This window comes from Chrysochloris asiatica, unplaced genomic scaffold (assembly GCF_000296735.1).
Source record: "Chrysochloris asiatica unplaced genomic scaffold, ChrAsi1.0 scaffold00002, whole genome shotgun sequence".
Lineage (NCBI taxonomy): Eukaryota > Metazoa > Chordata > Mammalia > Afrosoricida > Chrysochloridae > Chrysochloris > Chrysochloris asiatica.
This window is the reverse complement of record NW_006408520.1, coordinates 10,726,618-10,735,763: the sequence shown is the minus strand read 5'-3', so window position 1 is coordinate 10,735,763 and position 9,146 is coordinate 10,726,618. Positions and strand designations below refer to the sequence as shown.

Sequence of the window (9,146 nt, the reverse complement as noted above, 5' to 3'; positions counted from 1 at the left end):
TGATAGACAGTATCAGTAATAATAGGATTACTCTGATTTTAATTTCACATTAAAAGATATATTCTTTCCTTAGTTTCCATGTTAAAATAGGAACTATGCAAGTAATGTCAGGAATACAGAGATATAGTGGACTTTTATCATAGTTGGTGTGGTTTCTGTACTGGAGTCTTGAAGTGGCACTTTAGGATAAGCACTGGACTGCTAACTGCAAGACTGGCATTTCAAATCCATGAGTTGCTCCCCAGAAACCTTATGTTGTTGTTAGTGACATAGAATCAGTTTTGACTTTTGGCAAATCTGTATAGGATTTCAGAGGAGTGGCTGGTGGGTTTCAACTGCCAACCTTGCTGTTAGCAATCCAGTGCTGATCCTACTATAAGGGTAGGTATGAGTTTGAACTGATTTGATGGTACATTACAATAACAACAACAATAACCTGAACTTTTTATTGTGTTTCCATGCATTATATTATCTAAAGTATTTTGCCTGTTAAATTTATCTCTTACGTTTCTGACTTTTTTCCCCAATTATTTCAGGAGAAAGCAACCATAACTAATCCTTAGCCTGGAAGGCTTGAGAACACAAATCTTAGAGTCAAAAGTTTTATCTATTACTTTGGCCTTGAACTATTAATATAACCTTTAAATTTCAGTTTTTGCATCTATAAAATGGTAGGCTGTATTTATTAACTCTTGGTATTTGGGGGAAGATTCAATAGATAGTAGATTTTATATAAAACATTTAATATGTGTGTAGCTCATGATGAGACTAGGAAATGCCAGCAACCTTCTCTGAAATAAATATCTAAAAGGTTGAACCTTTTCTTTACTCAACAGGTCTACATCCAGAATAGCACTGAAAAACATTCATTTACTTACATGAAGAGCATCTCTTACTCCAATAACTTTAAGTATCCATTGCAATAACTTTAAGTATCCATTTGCCATATAATATGACCTGACTTGGTCATCAATATGTAATAAGGTATATTTTCAAGTTTTTGGTAGAAACAAGATTTAAATTGCCAAATTTTGATTTGAAATTTTCATGTTCTTTTTTTTTTTTTTTAAAACATTCATTTAAATATGCAAGATTGTCATTTACTAGGTGGCATTTAATAACTCTGTTTTGAATTTTAAAACCAGATCATTATAAGCCCCAAGGCACCAGAAGTATGATTTCCAACTAGAATTTTTTTACTACTATTAATTTACATTGGTATATTTTCAGCAAGTGAAAATCATGTTTGACTTGCCAAATAAACCAAAATTATGACTACAGATATCTTCAGGAATGATTTTGGCTGAATATTATGCTTGAATATCTTTTTTTGTGTGACATTAATATAGACATAGCTGATAATAATTGATCTGTTATGTTCATTTATGTAACCCAAGAGATCAAATATCAAACATCATAGCAGTTGATGCTCCATTTATTTTATATTTGATACATTTAAAATGAGCATTTTTATTTAGCAAACAATACATTTCATAAACTAACAAGTTATTCCTCTAAGTGTCTTTGCATGTACACAGATTAGTATGAAGAAGTGTATAACTCAGTAGGGGATATAGACATTCAAAATAATGCACAAAAGTACATGAATGGGGGACAACAGGACGAGTAAACTTCTATCCTAAGATTGGTTACTTTTCACCTCATTCCAAAAGTACAACTCCTTAAAATGTACCACATTTTCTGCTTTTTCTTTAATTTTTTCTTCTGCCCCAATCTTAGTGAACAATGTTATTCTAAAATAAATAATCTGTTGGAAAATGTGTATAGTAGAATTCATACACTTAACAAACTAAGTGTATGAATGTGATTCCTCTCAGGTACAACACATTTTGAGTCTTTCTGATGCCTTTCCTTGCTTTGCTGGCACATAAGATGCATATTTTAGAGCAATTAAATTCATTTCTCAGCAAAAAGAACTCATATTTAACACTAAGCTTAAACAAAGCATAATGACCTAACTTTAAAAGTAAAAAAGAACTGTACACTTCTTTGCAAGCAGATATTGTTCTCCCCATGATCAAATCTAAAAGAGACCATGATAATATAATAGAATTCTGTAAAAAGAGACCAAGAGAAATGTAAGCTTTTAAAAGAGAATAATGTTTGTCTTATAAAGTACATGTATACTTGATGATGAAGATGATAAAATTATTCTTCCACATTTTGCTCTATATAAGGGCAATGTAATCCATAAATTTTAGTTTTATCCCGCAGCTTTTAAGAGCATATGTTGATACATTTAAGTTGGGCATTCTCGTTTTCTCCCAGTGAGCTCTTGGTTTTAATGTGACACTTAAAAATGAATTTATTATATGGGGGTCTTCAACTTCTCTAGTGAGCAACTTACATACATATATCTATATTTTGCTATTAAGTACTGTTAAGTCAGTTCCAACTTGTAGTAACTCTGTCCTGTATAGCATTTCCAAGAAGCATCTAGTGGGTTTGAATAGCTGTCCATGCAGTTAGCAGGCCAGTGCTAATCTTATAATGGCACACTAAATATATATATATATATCTCCTGGTGTGACTCAGTAGGATAAGCACTCGACCTTAGAACCTCAAGGCCAGAAGTTCAAACGCACCAGCAATCACATATGTGTGTGTGTGTATAACAGTTAGCTGCAAGGTCAGCAGTTTAAATCCACCAGTTGCTACTTGGAAGGGAACCTTATAGAGGGGCTGTATGAGTCAGAACTGACTTGACAGTACTTAACAACAAAACAGCATATGTATGTGTATATATATGTTGTTGTAAAGTGCCTTTGAGTCAATTCTGACCCATAGCAACCCTGTATAGGGTTTCCAAAGGAGCAGTTGATGATTTTGAACTGCCAACCTTGCAGTTCAAACGACCTTGCAGTCTGATGCATTAACTCACTGCTCCACATCAGGACTATCTATCTATCTATCTATCTACTATCTATCTATCTACTATCTATCTATCTATCTATCTATCTATCTATCTATCTATCTATCTATCATCTATCTATCTATCTATCTATCTATCTATCTATCTATCTATCTATCTATCTATCTATCTATCTATCTACCTACCTACCCTATATAGGGTTTCTGAGGCTTGTAAATCTTTGTGGGAGTAGAAAGCTTGATCTTTCTCTCATGAAGCAGCTGAGCAGTTGGTCAGCTTGAACCTCTAACCTTGTGGTTTGCAATGTAGTACTTATCCCATGGAGCAATGACACTTTTATGTATGTATATATATGTACTGACCCACAAGGTTTGAAGGTTTGAACAGCAATGTTGGTGGTTCAAACCCACCAGGTATATACGCACAAACACACTCGTCTATCATATATATATATATATATGATAGTGAGTCACAATCAATCCATACTCCGGTTATATAAAAAATTCCATCAGCTGTACTGTCTTAACAGTACTTTCTGTTCAAGGCCACTGTTGTGCAGATGTGAACATGGACATCTGCAAAGAAAATTTGGATTGATACTTGAAGGAGGGTAAAGGTTTGTTTAAAACATTTGTTACTGGTGATGGTACATGGATTCATCACTATGAGCCTGAGACTAAATGGCAGAGTATGAGATGGTAATATTCTCAATTACTGACTAAGAAAAAGTTTAAAAGTCAATCAGCTAAAAATTGGTGCTTACAGTTTTCTTAGATCCTCAAGGGTATTGGAACACAATCAGGAAAAAGGTTCAACAATCAGCAGTGCTCCTTACAATAAGATGTGTACTGAAGACCTGAAGCCTACTGATTGAACACAGAGGCCTGCTGTCCAAGGGCATTGTGATCTTACATGACAATGCATGTCTGCACATTTGTGCCCACACTGTTGACACTCTGCAAAAACTTAGGTTCAGGTGTTAAAACATCCTCCCTATAGTCCTGATTTTGCTCCATCAAACTTTCACCTGTTTGATCACTGAAAGCATCCCTTTGAGGGTGATGATCCACCTCTGATAAAGAAATGAATACAGTGGTACATTCATGGTTATCAGCTCAGCCTAAAACTTGTTGTTGTTGTTGTCTTGGTTAATTTGTTTTCTAAAACATTTTTTAATAAGCTAATATGAAAGCTTGCTGGCAGATGGACAAAGTGCATTGAAAACCAAGACTATTATATGGAAAAAGAATATATTTGTCTTTTCTAAAAGTTGATTAAAATAAATTCTACAGCCAGCAAGTGGGTAATTTTTGATTAACCAACATATGTATGCATGTATATATACAAAATATGTATATCTCTGTTAGTGTAGTGGTTATGAATTGGGCTGCAAATTACAAGGTCAGCAGTTAGAAACTACCAGCTGTTCCGTGAGAGAAAGATGAGGTTTTCTGCTCCCGTAAAGATTTACAGCCATGGAAACCCTGTATAGGGTTGCTATGAGTCAGAACCAACTCCATGGCACATAATCACCACCACCGCTATATATATATACATATACATACATACATACATATATATATATATATATATATATATTTATATATATATAAAACTATATATATATATAAAAACTCTAAAACACTGCCTAGTCTTTCTCCATCCTCACAATGGTTGTTATGTTTGAGCCCAGTGCTGCTGGCATTGTGTCAGAACATTTCATTGGGGATCTTCTCTTTGTTACTGACCCTCTACTTTTCCATGAATGATGTCTTTCTCCAGAGACTTATCCCTCCTGATAACATGTCCAAAGTACAAGAAATGCAGTGTTGCCATCCTTGTTTCTAAGGAGCATTCTGGCAGTACATCTACCAAGACAGCTTTGTTTGTTTTCTTGAAGTCCCTGGCATTTTCTATATTCTTCAGCAATATCATAATCCAAATGCATAAATTCTTCTCCTGTTTCCCTTATTCATTGTCCAGCTTTCACATCCATATTTTCCTGCCTTGAATAAGGTGTAAAGCAATGAGACTTGCTATAATTATACCTACATTTCCATCAATCAATCAATCTATGCTTCTACATGCTGTTGATGTTGTTAAGTGCTGTCAAGTAGGTTCCAACCCATAGTGACCCTGTATAGGATTATCAAAGAACAGCTGGTGAGTTTGAACTGCTAGCATTCTGGTTAACAGTCCAGTGCTTATACTACAGTACCACACTGGGAGGTTATATATACATTGAGATCCTAGGCATTTGTGAGCTGAAATGGACTGGTATTGGTCATTTTGAATCTGACACCACATGGTGTCCTATGCTGGAAATGACAAATTGAAGAGAAATGGAGAAATGGAGTTGCATTTATCATCAAAAAGAATATTTCAAGATCTATTCTGAAGGACAATGCTGTCTGTGATAGAATAATATTCATATGCCTACAAGGAAGACCAGTTAATATTACTCAATTTTATACACAAACCACTATAGCCAGTGATGATGAAATTGAAGAATACTTCCAACTTCTTTAGTCTTATATTGATCAGACATGCAGTTAAAATGGATTGTTAATTACTGGCAATTGGAATGCAAAGGTTGGAAACAAAGAAGAAGGATCAGTCATTAGAAAATATGGTCTTGGTGACAGAAACATTGCTAGAGACCACATGATAACAATTTATAATAACAATAACTTTTTAAAACAACATAAAAGACATTTACACATGGGGACATTACCAGATGGAATACACAGAAATCAAATGGACTACATCTGTGGAAAAGCTCCATATCATCAGCCAAAACAATGCTAGGGACAGATTGTGGCACAGACCATCAATTGCTCATATGGAAGTTCAGGCTGAAGCTGAAGAAAATTAAACAAGTTCATGAGAGCCAAAATATGACCTTGAACCTATCCCACCTGAATGTAGAGATCATCTCAAAAACAGATTTGATGTATTAGACAGTAAAGACTGAAGACCAAAAGAGTTGTGGGATGATATCTAGAACATCATACAGGAAATCAGCAAAAGGTCATTAAGACAAAAAAGAAGAAAAAGTCCAAAATGGATACCAGAAGAGACTGTGAAACTTCTCTCCAGTGCAGAAATGCGAAAGCACATGGAAGAAATGAGGCGGCAAAAGAGTTGAACAGAAAATTTCAAAGGACATCTCAAAAGGACAAAGTCAAATATTACAATGAAATGCACAAAGATCTGGAGTTAGAAAACAAAGAACACGCTCAACATTTCTCAAGTTGAGAAAACTGAAGAAAAAATTCAAGCCTTGACTTGCAATATTTAAAGATTCAATGTGCAAAATACTGAATGAGACAGAAAGCATCAAAAGAAGATGGAAGGAATATGCAGGGCCAATATACCAAAAGGAAATGGTTGATATTCAGCCATTTCAAGAGGTAGCATGTGATCAAGAGCCAATGATAATGTAGGAGGATGTCCAAGTTGCACATAAGGCATTGGCAAAGAACGAGTTCTCAGAAAGAATGGAATAAAAATTAAAATCACATTACATTACAAGCACTAGAAGCACTCACTCATCTATACCAAGAAATTTGGAAGGTAGCTACCTGGCCAACTCATTGGAAGAGATCCATATTTGACATCACTTCAAAGAGAAGTGACCCAATGGAATGCAGAAATCATTTGACAATATCATTAATAGCAAGTAAAATTATGCTAAAGTTAATTCAAAAACAGTTGCAACAGTACATTGAAAGGAAACTGCAAGGTTGTATGTGTGCATATCACAGGTTGTTAATGAGTCTTCCTCCAATCCTGATGTCATGTTTTCCTTCATATAACTCAGATTCTCAGATTATGCGCTCAGCATTCAGATTTAATAAATATGGTGAAAGAATACAACCCTGGCACACAACTTTCCTAATTTTAAACATTTAGTGTTCCCTTGTTCTATTGAAATAACTGCCCCTTGGTCTATGTACAGCTTCATTATGAGTACAATTAAGCATTCTGGAATACTTATTCTCAGCAATGTTGCCTGTAGCTTGTCATGATCCACAAAATCGAAACCATTTGTTTAGCCAATAAAACACGGATCAACATCTTTCTGGAATTTTCTGCTTTCAGCCAAGATCCATCTGACATCAGAAATGATATACCTCATTCCACGTCCTCATCAGAATCCAGCTTGAACCTCTGACAGTTCTCTGTCAATGAACAGTTACAGCCATTTAAAAATTATTTTTAGCAAAATTATAGTTGCATGTGATATTAATGATATTGTCTAATGACTTCCACATTCTGTTGGGTCATCTCTCTTTGGAATGGGTACAAATATGGATCTCTTCCAATCAATTGGCCATTACCTTCAACCAAATTTCTTGGCATAGATAAGTGAATTCCTCCAAGGCTGCATTAGTTTGTAGAAAGATTTCAATTTGTATTCCATTAATTTCCAGCACCTTGTTCTTTTCAAATGTCTTCAATGCACCTTGGATGTCTTCCTTCAGTATTATTGGCTCTTGATCATATTGAAATGGTTGAACATCGACCACTTCTTTTTGATACAGTTACTCTGTGTATTCTTTCCATCGCTTTTGATGCTTTCTGCATCATTCAGTATTTTGCCCATAAAATTCTTCAATTTTGCAAGTTCTTCAGTTACGTCAGCCTGAGAAATGCTAAGCGTGTTCTTCACTTTTGGTTTTCTAACTCCAGGTCTTTGTACATTGCGTTATAGTATTCAAATTTGCCTTCTTGAGCTGCTCTTTGAAATTTTTCTATTCATCTCTTTTACCTCCTCATTTCTTCCATTTGCCTTAGCATCTCTACCCTCAAAGCAAGTTTAACAGTTTCTTTTGACATCTGTTTTGGTCTTTTCCTTCTTTCTTGTCTTTTCTTTTCTTCATTTTAAACAAGAAGTTCATTTAAGCAACAAGATGCTTGACTTTAAGGAAAAGCTATATAGGATTCATTTCTTTTAGTGAAATTTACTCCTACTAAAAGACAGACTGCCCTACATGTAACAGCAATGTACAAAAAAGTTATAAAATTGTCCTTGGTTTTACAATGAAAAACATTAAAATTCTCCAGTCTAACAAGGTATGCAAAGAGTTTTTATGTTGTTATTTTTTGCTAAACAGTGACAGCAAAGTAACTTACTGGAATAAAATGTAAGAGGTGAATGAGCATGTCACTAATGGAGAAAGGGAGGATTTTTACAGAACTAGTATTTTTCTCCATCCGATCTCCACTTGATATCGGTCCAAATATACCAGTGGCTATTTTAGTGAAAAATAAAGGCAAAAAACAAAACAAAATAAAAAATGCAATATGTTTGTGCACATGCACCAGTTACTTGATGTACAATAAAGGAATGGGGAAGGGGAAATGAAAGAATAGACTACTACTATACTGCAGTAGTCAGGATGTGGTGGAACCAAATTGTGGTTTTCTAATTGAGGAGCTCTGGTAGCGTAGTGGTTACGAATTGGGCTGCGAACCTTAAGGTCAGCGGTTCGAAACTACCAGCTGCTCCGCAGGAGAAAGATGAGGCTTTCTACTCCTGTAAAGATTTACACCCTCGGAAACCCTGTACAGGGTCGCTATGGGTCGGAACCGACTCGATGGCACTTAACAACAACAACAATTGAGAATGTATTCTTGGTCCATAGGAACAGAGTTCTGGAGTAAAGTAGCAGGCTCCCTTTTTAGAAGACACCTCCTGTCTGCTGCTGGAACATATCAATTGTATCTTCATCCTCCTTTTCTAACTGTGCAGGTGTGTGTGTTTCACTGATTGGTTGCCTGTCAAATCAAAATCTGATGTGCCTCATTGACAAACCCTGTCCTGTCATTCACAATAGGCTTTCATTAGTTTACTAAGTGGTTGTTGTTGTTGTTAAGTGCCGTCGAGTTTGTTCCGACCCATAGCGACCCTGTATAGGGTTTCCAAGGAGCAACTGGTGAGCTTGAAACACCGACCTTGTAGTTCAAATGGCTTTGTAGTCTGGTGCATTAACTCACAGCGCCACACCAGGACTATACTAAGTGGTGTATGCCTCTTAATTGTAAACTGCACCACAGAACCATCCTGTCTTGCCACCTTCAAATTAATATGATCTTTGTTCCTAGTCTTTACTCCTTCCTTGGGTTTCTTGTTGGCCATAGTGAGTGTGGAAGTCTCTCAGCTGCAACTTTGCAAAAGAGATACCTTATCTGCACCGAAGGAGCACACAGGCAGCACCACCAGCAGCAGAAGAAAGAGGCAGCAGTG

At 35.7% G+C, this 9,146-nt stretch overlaps 1 pseudogene; it reads right to left on the bottom strand.

Moving 5' to 3' along the window:
* Positions 1 to 8,580: 8,580 nt before the first annotated feature.
* Positions 8,581 to 9,038, bottom strand: LOC102828689 (annotated as a pseudogene).
* Between the last annotated feature and the right edge of the window lie 108 nt (positions 9,039 to 9,146).